At 42.8% G+C, this 13,170-nt stretch overlaps 1 long non-coding RNA gene across 5 annotated transcripts; it reads right to left on the bottom strand.

Moving 5' to 3' along the window:
* Positions 1-801: 801 nt before the first annotated feature.
* Positions 802-10,451, bottom strand: LOC128096702 (uncharacterized). Of its 5 annotated transcripts, none has more exons than XR_008213720.1 (5): positions 10,328-10,451; positions 5,743-5,915; positions 4,389-4,480; positions 3,756-3,987; positions 802-2,906 (listed from the first exon to the last, which is right to left on the bottom strand). It is a non-coding gene; the product is annotated as an uncharacterized LOC128096702 (long non-coding RNA). The 5 variants fall into 5 exon arrangements; XR_008213718.1 differs by having other exon boundaries at positions 804-2,906; positions 3,903-3,987; positions 10,314-10,451; XR_008213717.1 differs by having other exon boundaries at positions 804-2,906; positions 3,903-3,987; positions 4,389-4,487.
* Between the last annotated feature and the right edge of the window lie 2,719 nt (positions 10,452-13,170).

Genomic DNA, 13,170 nt, shown 5'->3' with positions numbered 1-13,170 from the left:
GTATTCATATCAGAAAACTACGAACAAAATCAGAAAATATGATTTAAATGTAAATAAAAGCTTAGTTCAGACAAGAAAGATAAAAGCAGAACTTTATGAAGAAAGAGTGTACAGTGGTCAAGATTGATACAGCTCCTTTGTCATTAAAATTGGTTGTTTAAACAGTGTTCATCAGTCAAGTAAAAAAAATTTAACTATATGCTGCTTTCAAAAGCTCAACTTACAAAGGCTGTCATAGAGGATGACAGGATCACTGTATTCATGAACTTAGCAGTACTGTGGTTGCTTGCACAAGACCTACACATGATCAAGCCAGTCAACGTTCTAGCATGGAGTAGTGCAAAGAAAAAGTGAAAAATCCACTGAAGAACTAGAAGGGAAGGACTAGACACAAACCAGCAGGAGAAACCATTAGCTTGTCTTACTATGGCACCCCGGCAAGCCTCCTTTCTTAAGTGAACACAGGCATTGTGGGTGATAAAGTGAACATGTACCTAAAAGCCAGAAAACCCACGCCTTTTCAAGAGCCTCTAGAACTTCCATTTAAAAACCATAAAGCTGATGGTCAAGAGAAACACTAACCTATCAAACAAAACAAAACACAAAAAAGAACTGGTTCAAATAATATTTCAAGCTCTTAATGCAACAAAACTAAAAATAAAGATAAAAGCAGTAATGAAAAGCCCAAAATTCGAGTGTTATCTTTTTTTTTTTTTTTTTGGTTTTTCGAGACAGGGTTTCTCTGTGTAGCTTTGCGCCTTTTCCTGGAACTTACTTGGTAGCCCAGGCTGGCCTCGAACTCACAGAGATCCGCCTGGCTCTGCCTCCCGAGTGCTGGGATTAAAAGCGTGCACCACCACCGCCCGGTGAGTGTTATCTTTAAACAACTTTGTTTTAAGGAAGGATGTAAAGCTGAACCTCTAAAGCTGAGCTGCTTGGTACGGCAGCGATTAGCCTTATGGAGCACTGGAAACTGGGTCTGTCTGGACTGAAGTTGCCATGAGGATAAACAGTGGTTTTTTAAGATAGAGCATAAGGAAAGAGTGTGAAATGTTTTATCAAATATGTTTTTATTGGTTACACCTTGAACTGATTGTAAGTATACAAAACTAAATATACCATACTATTAAAAGCAATTTCCTCTCTCTCTTGTTCCTAGACTTTAAAATGTAGATCCTATGTTTGATAGGAACAGATGTCATTACATTTTGATTGGACACTTCTGCTCTACAATATCCATGTCAGTAAGAATTTCTTTCTGGGCTTTGTTAAATAAAGTTCAAACTGAGCTCAGAAATGATTTCTTTGTTATGATTAGCATTTCTTTGTGTGTGGAAGAGGGACAGCATGTGCGTAAAGAGGTCAGAGGGAACCCCAGGGAGCTGGTTCTCTTCTCCACCATGGCTTTTGTTACCTTGCTGGCCCAATGTGAATTTTATTTGATACATTCTGTTAAGATTAGAACCAGAAAAACATCTGAAAAAGAAGAACAATGAATGTAAATATGCTTCTACTAGGTATTAAAAACAATGTTTGAAACCAATAGAGCAGACATAGTGGCCCATACTCATGGCACCAGTCAGGAGGCAGAGGCAGGAGGGCCACCTGCTTAAGATTGACCTAGTTTATATAGCAAATTCTGGATTCTAGGCTAGTCAGGGCTACCCAGTGAGACACTGAATCTGTCTGTCATCCCTTTGCTAAAACATACACACAAAAAACCCCAAAACAATGCGAAGTGTTTTGTAAACTTACAGATATTTAACTATGCTATAATTCTAGGGCAGAATTAAATGAAGAGATTAATGTGAGAGAATGGAGAATCCAAAAGTGAGTTCAAGGACATTTGGGAGTTGAATATTTAATTAAGATGACATGATGAAGCCTTTTTTTTTTTCCCCAGCAAGAATGGGTTATTCAAACTGTGGTACTGAGGAAGTGGCTAGTTATTTAAAGAGACTATATTCAAACAAACAACAAAAGGCTTCTTGTTAGGTGAATATGGAAGGCTGAGCAGACATCAGGCAGGTGGACAGATGGGAAGACTATTCCAGAAAAATCCTGGCTCCTAAAATGTCCTTTAGTTCACCAGGCTTTGTCAAAGCTCATATTTCCAGTTTTCTTCTGAAGCAGAAAGAGCTGCACATAACAAATGTTAGGCCAAAGAGTCGGCAGCACTTGGAGTCCTTCTTTGAGAAGATACAGATCACCTACAAAGACAAGAAATAAAGTGGCTAGAAAAGTGACCACTGACCAATGCATGTTCGGGATACTCAATAACTGCCAGGAAGAATCAGTGGGGAAGGTACCATGGAAGAGACCCCACTCATCATGGCAAGAAGGGATAGCTGCTTCAGAATGTCGACGCAGGACGCTTATGATCCAAGCTGGGAAAGCCACAGTACTTTTAAAAAGTGTGTGTATGCATGTCCATTTTGCTGTTTTGACATGTGTGGAGGCAGAAGTCAGTGTCAGGGCATCTTTCCATGATCTCCTCTCCACCTTCCTTTCTGAGGCAGCGTCTCTCATTGAACCCGAAGCTTACCATTTTGGCTCGACTGCATAGGCAGCTAGCCCCAAGGGTCCACCAGTCTTTGTTCCCCAGGGCTCCACCAGGCTTTTTCACAAGATCCGAATGCTGGTCCTCACACTTGTAGAGTAAGCAGTTTACCCACGAGTCCTCTTCCAGCACTCTAGTGCCCTTGAGTCCTCCAGGAGATCAAAGTAAACAGAGATTTGTATTTGCTTAGCATGTGGGAATAAAAGAATAGTGAAACATGGCTTCTTCTCTTATTACTTCACAGGGTGCACATGGTGCAGTGACAGTGTCCTTGGCTTTGTGGCTACTGCATGATTGTCATGCCCTGCACCTTGCCGCTCAGGGGCTGACCAGGTGACCAGCACATCTGAAAAATCAAGCAGAGGTAGACTTTAAATAAATCTATGCTTATTTGGTCCAGTGGTTGTCAAATTGTAAGCTTATTAAAACACAGGTCAGCGTGCCCCATGCCCAGGGTTTCTGATTCAGTCAGCTGGAACGGGGCCCAAACACATCACCAGCATGCTCCCAGGGTTGTTGGTGCTCTTGGCTAGCGATTCCACTTTGAGAATTGCTAGATTCTTCAAGCATCTTAAAGTCCAATAGAATGGAAGACTGGAGACTCGGCGTGGGTTCCAGGGTTCTTGGGATTCTCCTTGAATTTTCCAACCACCAAGCCAATTTTTAGAATGCTCCTTATGACTTTCAGTGTAGGCGAGCTTGACAGGGGATGTCAGTCATTTTTATATCTTCTTCCTCTGATTTATCAGTGAGGGATTATTAAAGAGCCAGAAGGTGGCAATCTCTCTCCCTCCCTCCCCACTCTTTCCTTGTGGGACTTAGATACAAGTTCCCTGAAAGTGCCAGCCTTCCATCTTCTATGCAGCCAGCCATTCCTAATCTAAAGTGTTCAAATCTGTCTTAAAACTTCATGAATAGTATAGCTGGAAGATTAATGGCCAAGGCTAAGGAGCAGTTTTGGTTGGGTGTAGAGAAATCAGAGATAAGGAGGATTTGAGGATTTACCTGTTTGGTATAAAATGAATAAAATCAGCTGGAGTGCAGATACAAAAAGATTGGGCCAAGAATTGTATCACATTACATGGAAGACTCTGATGTATCTATCACTAAGCAACATGGAAGGAAAGTTTAATAAATCATTCTGGAGTAGTGAGGATTGGATTTGAAAGAGAAATTTGAAAGACTCATTACTTACCAAACTCACAAAATTTGAAGTTAAACATTTAAAGGTAGCAGAAACTGGAGAGACGGCTCAATGGGTAAGAGTGCTTGCTATGCAAGCCTGAGGAGCTGAGTTTGGATTTCAGCAGCCAGGCAAAAAGATGGGCATGGCCATGCATACCTGTAACCCCACTGCTGTGCTCAGTGGAGACAGAAGACTCTGGGGCTTGCAGTCTGCAGAATAACTCCAGGATTAGTGAGAGACCCTGTGTAAAAGGAATAAGGCGGAGAGTGATAAAGCAGAACACCTGTTGTCCTCCTCTGAGCTCTGCACATACCTTAACATACAACACACACACACACACACACACACACACACACATACACACACACACACACACACACACACACACACAGACACTTTAAATATAGAGCATTAAGGAGAAAGGACAATGCACTTCAAATGTTACCATTTGGTATACTTCTTTAGAGGTATGTGCTAGATGAAAGAAATGGCGTTGTGGAATGACTACTGTGTGCAGTATACTTAATTGTAGCATGAATCTTAAAGGTCTTATTAATAAAAACAAACCTGGAAACCTGGAGCCAGGTATTGGGGTGAATGTTGAAAGATCAGAGAAACAGAACCAGCCATAACCAACCTCACCTCGCCAATTCCTCAGCTGATCTTGTTTCTTCAAACTGGAAGCCTCTGTGTCCTCATTTGAATGGATCTCAGCTGAACTGCTGCTCAAAAACCTAAGAGCTTAACAGATTTTAGTTCCTGGTTTTCATGCTTTATATACCTTTCTGCTTCCTGCCATCACTTCCTGGGATTAAACAAGTGTGTCACCATGCCTGGCTCTTTCAAAGTGTGTCTTTGAACTCATAGAGATCCAGATGGATCTCTGCCTCCAGAATGCTAGGATTAAAGGTGTGTATGCCACCATTTTCTGGCCTCTATGTCTATATAGCGGCTGTTCTGTTCTCTGACCCCAGTTAAGTTTATTAAGGTATACAATACATTGGGGGACACAATATCATCACACTTTATCTCATTCAGTCTTTATAGCAACCCATGACACAGCCATTGATTTCAAACTTTCAGATAGGGAAACTAGAAAAACAAAACAAAACAGTTACTTTCTCAATATTGTCAGACTCCATGTCCCGTGTTCCCTATGATTCCAACAGAACAAGTGCAATGGAGACTGCTCATTTGAGAGAATGGAGCTGGTCGTGGTGGCTCTTGGCTGTAATTCAAGCATGTGAGAGGCTAGGCTAGGAGGATCATTCCCACAGCTTCTGGGAAGCTGTTGTGGGAGGTTCATGAGTTTCAGGTCAGTCTGGGCTATATAGCAAGACCGTGTATCAATAATAAAAATAAAAGAGATGGAAACCGGTTCTATACAGGGTTGGCATGGGATAACAGCAAAGGAATAATTGAGAGCAGAATCTGGGGATGAGACAGCATCCCAGAGCTATAGAATGAAAGAGCTTGTCCATGAAGAGAAGAGCAATAAATACATCCCAGACTCCTGCTTGGATCAGGGGAAGAGTGGCAGTCACTTGATCCCAGGGAGGGTTGGATGGTTGGTAGAGAGACTAGAAAACGTAAGAATTACCCTTTGTCATCTATAATAACTTACTCCTTAAGGATCAGATCCCATCTACCCATAAATAACCCTGCCCCCACTTTATGAAGAACCTAGAGAAGGAAGGTGGTCTCCCCAAAGAGTAACTATATTGAATCAAGGAACTTGTTCTTTGAGGTGCATGACTAGGGGGATGATTTGAGCCATAACCTAGCCACTCAGAACTTTAGTTTTTCTCATTTGTGCATCAAGATAAGTGTCTGTCCCGTAGAATTCATGTGGGATTTAGTGAGACAAGTCAGGGAAAACATTAAGCATAGTAAGTGGTATAGAGCAGGATTTAGTCAATATTTGTCACATAAATGAGTATATATGTATCTTGTATATGCACATATACACATATATTTGCTCAATACACATACTTACTCATCTCTGAAGAAATCTTGAAGTCCAGAGAAAGGAGGCATGCTAACTAAGTCTGCTTGGAAGATGAGAGTTACACATTTTTCATCAGTTGTAGTTGAAACATTCCAGTTTGGGAATCTGGGTCAAGCTATATCACTGTGCATTAATTAATTATAAGTTGTGATTCCAGAAACCTGTGGGAAGATGAGAAAATAGTTTAGTGCCTCCAGTTTCTCTCAGCAACAAATGTGCCTCTGATGACTTCCAAATGCATGGATCTTCACACATCACACAGAGGATACATGCAGTCTGCTTATAAGGACAGCCATTGTGATGGTTAATTTTACTTGTGAACTTGATGAGATCTAGAATCATATGGATGCTGGGCCTCTGGGCATACCTGTGGGGGATTATCTGTATTGGGTTAATTGAGATAGAAAGATCTGTACCCTGAGAGCAACAGCATTCTCAGGCCTAGGATCCTGCATCATATTAAAAAGGAGAGGGTGAACTGAGCACAAACATTCATTCACTTGTTCTTTGCTTCTTGATTGAGTATGCAATGTAACCAGCTGCTTGAGCTACTGCTGATGTGACTTCCCCGCCAGGATTAACTGTGAGCCAAAATAACCTTTTTCTCCCTTAGCTTGCTCATGTCAGAGTGTTTTATCAGTACAACAGGAAAAACTTGATGCTGACTATATTCTAGTAACCCTTCTACTCTTCCTGCCTTGCTGGAGAAGGTGAAGAAAATCTACTCAAGGATTTGGATCCATATCCAAACAGCTTTGATAGAGTTGAAGGATGGGCTGTGCAGATGGTTGTACTCATTCATAACCCAATAAATTTCTCTCAGCCAGCTTCACATTCAAGGCACTCATCACCTAAAGTAATAAACTGTGGTGGTATTGTGTTCCCCAAAATATTGTGTACCTTAATAACCTTATCTGGGGTCAGAGAACAGAAAAGCCATAAGATACTTAGGCTAGAAAATGTTAGCACATGCCTTTAATCCTAGCATTCCAGAGACAGAAATCCCTCTGGATCTCTGTGAGTTCAAGGCCACATTGGAAACAGCCAGGCATGGTGACCCACGCCTTTAATCCCAGAAAGCAGCCTTTAATCCCAGGGAGTGGTGGTAGAAAGCAGAAAAGTTTATAAGGTGTTGAGGACCAGAAACTAGAAGCATTAGGCTGGTTAAGCATTTGCCTGGTTAAGCATTTGACTGGTTAAGCATTCAGGCTTCTAGCAGCAGTTCAGCTGAGAGCCAATGGGATGAGGACACAGAAGCTTCCAGTCTGAGGAAACAGGACCAACTGAGGAATTGGCAAGGTGAGATAGCCGTGGCTTGTTCTGTTTCTCTGATCATCCAGTTTTCACCCCAATAACTGGCTTCAGGTTTGATTTTATTAATAAGAACTTTTAAGATTCATGCTACAATAAACTGACTTACAAGTAGAAAACCGTGAGTGTAGGCCCTGATAGAGAGGAAGGGAGTGAAGAATGTGAGGGAGTAAGGGAAGGAGTGATTGACAGACCAGTGCTGAAGTGAACTAAGCCTGTAAGGAGTAGAAGAAATGGCCTTGGAAATTTTAGGGAAGGGTAGAAGTGGGCAGCAGAGCTGGGCATCCCAGGCTTACCATTCAGCACACACCTTTTATCTATAAGTGGTAGACAGAGAGGGCCATGGGCAGTTTTGGAGGAAGAAGGTCATCATGCATTTCTTTGGTCAGGACTATTTGTTTTTATCACTGCCCCTGCCTGACCAGTTCCTCACAAATCAGGATGAATGGTCATTCTACTTGGACTTAATGCTGAAAAGACAGTATGAGCTATTATGAAAATAACAAGTCATTTAATTTCTTCTGACTAGCACAATTTATATCACATTATTATGTTTTTGTGATTAATGATATTAATTATTATATAATTACATTTAACATATACCATTGCTACTAGTGGTCAGTTTCTGGATAAGGTGTTTCCAGAGTGTTGGCCTCTTTATTTGAAATGGTAAGGGAACTTTATTAAAAAACAAAGTAATAGTACAGATTTGATCTGATACCAAGAGTGACAGCAGCCACCTTACTGAAAGGGCCCTCAAGGGTCTTAGGTTATTTCCTTGATCTTGTTTCATTGTGTCTAAGGATAGGAAGGTTTTCCTGATACAACAGACTTGAGTTATGCAAGCTTTTCTTTATTGTGCATGTTACTTCCTATGATGTATCTGATTTTAATGCCCAATTATATATAAGAGGTTGTTTCCCCCTAAAATTTTACCCAAAGGACATGGTTTGCCTTATTGTGCATGAACCCTAAATTGGTCCAGGATGAGTTGGCCTTACTTCTGTATATATATATTTGTGTCTTAGTTTGCTCTCTGTTGCTGTAATAAAACACTGTTGAAAAACAACTTGAGGAGGAAAGGGTCAACTCACACTTCCAGGCCACAACCTATCACTGAGGGAAGCTAAGGCAGGAACCTGGAGGTAGGAATGGAAGCAGAGCCCACAGAAGAGTGTTACTTATTGGCTTCCTTCCTATGGTTTACTCAGACTAATTTATTACACAGCTTAGGACCACCACTGATCAGTGCCTGGGGCCTTCCATTAATCAAGAAAATGCCCTTACAGACTTACCTACAGGTCAGTGTGATGGAGGTAATTCCTTAATTGAAGTTCTTTCTTCATACAAACCTATAATTTGTGTCAAGTTCACAAAATCTGATCAACACAACATGGGTATGTATTTGAATAGAAACTGTCTATGAAAGGAGAGGCATTGATGGTGGATAGGAACACAATCCAGCCCATTCTTTAGAATGAGGCATATACACTGCTTGATGCAGGTAGAGGTCCTAGGTTGCCAGTTGCATTGCTAGGAGGGTGATGAGCATGCATAGTTTGCATGTAAGGGACCTAGGCTGCCAATCACACTGTTAGGGGAAAGATGCATGTATAGCCCAAGTTAAGCAGAGTTTGAGGTTACTAAGCTATTCCCCGTGTTTGCCTGCTTCGTTGCATTTTTCAAACCCTGTATTTTTTTAAAATTTTAACTGTACTGAGTATTTCATCCTTGAAAAGGACCAGCTGCAGATGGAGATGTGGAAAATGCAAAGGTGAGAGACAGCATGGTATACTTAGGGCTGCAAAGAAAGAATTTCCAGGGCCCAGAAACTATATTCTTATGCATGAAGGCTGGTAGAGGTGAAGGTGAAGAGCTGAACAGTGGTCAAGGGTGTACTATCTGGGCCAAGGATTCTATCTCATGATCTCAAGGAGTCCAAGTTGTTACACAAATGAGTATCACAGCTGGGTCAGGTAGCCCACACATATATGTCTTTGGAAAGTGGAACAGTGTGGAATGTAGAGGGTAAGATCAGAATGGGAGGAATATTTTGGTTACTACTGTAAGTATGCAGGTAAAGTTCTACCAAGATGTGGAAAAGGTAATCATTTAGTAAGAGAAATAGGCAGGACTTGGTGCTTGGCTGATGAAAGTAGATGTATGGTTTGGGAGTGGTGATTCTCTGTGGGTATGGGCATGTGGCAGCATCAATCACCAAGACAGGGAAAATGATTGTCTGAAAAAGAAAGAAACATAGATGGGCAGAAATACTGAGGTGTCATTCACCTTCCAAGTCCAAGGCCAGGGACTGAGATAGTGTAGTTAATCACAGCAGATGTAAATGCAAACGTTGGCAGCTCTAGTCTAGGGGTAACAAGAGGGCTGATTCTTCTCCTAGAGGAAGGGTGGATGGTTGAACCTGCTGGACCAGTTCGGCATGCTGTCAGTGTTCTCACACAGAGTCTGCCCCTTGGAAACCATCTGGAAAGTCTGTCCTTTGTTTTGTGACCCAGTTCTAGACAAAATGACACTAATAATACCCATTCACTTCTCAGGATTGTGAAGTCAGGAGCTAATGTATGCACTGGGCTCATTATGCAAATATCCCCCGGCAAAGGCATGGCAGGATCCCTCACACATTCCTTCCCTCCTTTGCCTTCCCGGGGTTCTGAAATTGTCTATAAGGCATAGTCCCTGTAGTTATCCAAAAGCTTGAATGTGATACCTCTTTAAAGCAGTATTCTTAGTGGTCAAATAGGGTATAGGGACCCTCAGCTCAGGTAATTTTCTATATGGAGATAAGAAAAGGCAGCACTGGAAGCAAACAGCACTGGGGAATGGGAGACAGACATCCTGTGACTTAGGGTGAGTGTCCGTGTCTGAATTTCTGCACAATGAGAGTATGAAGTTACCCAAGTCAGCAAGACCCAGCTCAGAAGGCTGAGTCTATGAGTCTATTCAATAAGATGTCATAGCTTGCTAGTGTGTGAGTCAGCAGTACTCAAATATATTCTGGAGCAAGGAGTTAAAATTTTAATTTTTAACCATCTTGTTTATTCAGTCAGTAAGCAGGCAATAAAAGGCCAGATTGTGTGGTAGCTGTGAGCAGAGCAGTGGCATGGGGGACACACATTGGCAGCCCCCCTTCAGGGTCCAGTAGGAGATATTTGATCTAGATACTAGCTCCAAATGTAAGGGGTTCATGGAGAGAAAGTGAGGCTGGCCATACCACGCCCCGTACTTACCTGTGCCCACCTACCTTTGTTTTATAGGAAATCCTGCCACTGGGCCCTGAGCATCTGAAACACCCCCACACAGAGCAGCCTGCTCCAGGAAGGAAGGGGCCCTGTCCCCCAGCTCTCCAGACAGCAGAGCTTTCTCAGTGTCACTGTGCATTGACTCCTCAACTTGTGACTAAACTATTTTTAACTGACTGTCGCCATGGCAGCGCAAGAAGCAAGGGGAGAGATGTGGCCTCTCTGTCAGCATTCAGGATGCTGGCTGCCCTCTCTTCCCTTAATCCCCTGCACACTGGGGCCAAGACAATCTACCTTTTACTAACAGAAGTACGGCTAAGACTTCTCTGTATGCATCCTTGTCTCTGCAATATAAGGATTTCAATAAAAAAAAAAAAAAAAAACCTCTCCCCTTAGGAGTCTGTCATAGGGTTCAATTAGATTATTTAGATAAATGAATGTATCTCTCAATGTTAGTTTCTGTTACAGCCTTGAATTATACCACAGACACTCCCAACACACACACACACACACACACACACACACACACACACACATACACACACACACACACACACACACACACACACACACACACACACACACACACTGTCCTTCCCATTTCTTGCTTGTATGCCTCCCATGAGTGTTTTACAAGTGCATGTAAAGTCTAGAAACATAAAAAATGTCATTTACCTTTCTACACATTGCTGATAGCCTTTGTTGGCATTACTCACACCTGCCTGGGTTTCCAGATGATTTGGATGAGTTCTTCAAGAATTTTGTATGTTTCCCATCATATTCACCCCTCCTCATTCCTTTCAGATCCACTCTCCCCCTTTCATCTTGAGGTCCATTTTTTCTTTCCAGCCATCAAGTCCAATTTGTACCACCCATATGTTCTTGGACGTGTAGTCATTTACCGGACTGTGGTCAACTTGCCATACTCTTAAAGAAAATCGACTCACTCTATCCCGGGAGCTCTCTCACCCCTTCTGCTGTGAGAGGTGGTGTTGATACAGGAACATGAGCTCCCTAAATTCTTGTGGCACTTCAGTTCTACCACTGTATCCTTGCCTTGCATTGGCATTTTGGGGAGCAGGGAACGTGTGGTTTCTCATCTTCATACTCTGGGACTCAGCCTACAGCTGAGGACAGATAGACACTTGGTCAATGTTATCTTGAAGAAATGACAACAAGGCCAATGGAGAGAGAACAGTGACTGGGTTATCTCTAATGGTGGGAACAAGTGAGGCTCCATCAAGGACTTGGGTCTGGGCATGGAGGACGGACGTAGAAGGAGGCAATGTCTCTGAAACAATCCTTTCATAACACCTCCACTTCACTTCAGGGAGGAGGATTCTGGGACTCAATAGATGAGTGAGGGGCCCAGACCATCTGATCAGCAAATGGCTGAGATGAGATGTGCACTCTGTGAGACTTGGCTCTTTTTCCTTTCTGGTTGGCCCTCTGGGAACAGGAAAAGACTCAGAGGTCAGGATGGAGATATTTCCAAGAGTGACACAGGTCAACTATTGGGGAAGTGTCACAGCCTTCATGTTAGGAACTCTTTCTGGCTAGGTTTTTCCAGGGCTAGGATGCAGGTCTATGAGTAGGGACATGGACATGAATTGGGATGTGAGAGATGCACAAAACATCCGTGAGCTTCAAGCAGCACCTACTCTGGACAGAACTCCATGGAAACCTCCCAGCACTCAGATTGGAGCAAAGGGCACAGGGAGGGATGTCTCAGCATCTTATAGAATCTAGTAGCTGTAAGCAGGTCATTGTGAACTCTATAGCTAAACTAACACCATGGCCACGGAGGCCATAGGTGGTTGTGGGAGAAACAGCTGAATGTGGCCTCTTCCTGAGGGCAGCGGGCCGTCAGCCACCAGGGTGGTGTCCTAACTGCCTTCATAAACATGATGTCTTCTCAAGGAAGAGTCTTCATGACAGGGAGGGAATAGCTCCACAAAGCAGGAGCCAGGGATGGCTAGTGGAGAGCCACTTTAGGATGTCATGGAAAATTGCTTCACCTAGGGTGTGTACCAGCAGGACTTGCACCTTTGATGTAGTCTGAGCTCTGCAAAGAGCCGTGAACCCACACCTCTAAATCCAGTACGGAAACATGTCTACAGGGCATTCAGCTTCATGATTTCTCCTCAGGGAGGCGATAGGAAATAACAAGGAAATCATCTAATCTGTGAGGCTAAGGTGCTGGGTCATGGCCAGCACAACTTTGGCAGAGTTATAAGACAGCACTCTCTAGGGAAAATGCATGTTGTGGGTGCTAAGCTGTAAGTCCAACTTTCAGGAGAGTCAAGGGGACCCACTGTGGGTTCTGTCTGAGTGGGACAAAGGGAACACACTATGGGTTCTGAGTGGGAAGATGCTGAGTTGTCCATTCCTGCCTCATCCCTGCTCCTGCTCCCCTCAAGCTTCCTTCAGAGGCAGGACTTGAGTAATGAGGCTCTGCTCTACACCTGTATCCTAGCCTCCTCCCAGGCTTGTTTTGGAGAATACTGTTTTCTCCCTTCAGAACATGGTAATTTGTCCTTTGTAGGAAGTTTGGAAACATGGGAAAGCACAAAGAATATGAAAGCCAGTTGCAATCCTATTAACCAGAGATGATTACTCCTATAGCCTTTCCTTTGTGAGTATGTGGTACATGTGTCCATCTGTGCCTGCACAAATAGAAATGTGTATTTACTCGATGAGTATGTATTTTTAGAAAACAAAGCATCATATTATTGCTTAAGAACTCAGACTCTATCATCAGAGTTCCCAAATTCCAAGTCTGTGGCCTTCACATCAGTTTTTCCATGCCTCAATTTCATGGTCTTTAGAAAGCAGAATGGGTTTG

This window comes from Peromyscus californicus, unplaced genomic scaffold, assembly GCF_007827085.1.
Source record: "Peromyscus californicus insignis strain IS unplaced genomic scaffold, ASM782708v3 Scaffold_11__1_contigs__length_118956290, whole genome shotgun sequence".
Taxonomy (NCBI): Eukaryota; Metazoa; Chordata; class Mammalia; order Rodentia; family Cricetidae; genus Peromyscus; species Peromyscus californicus.
Note: the sequence above shows the minus strand (reverse complement) of the source record. Positions and strands in the feature narration are given on the sequence as shown.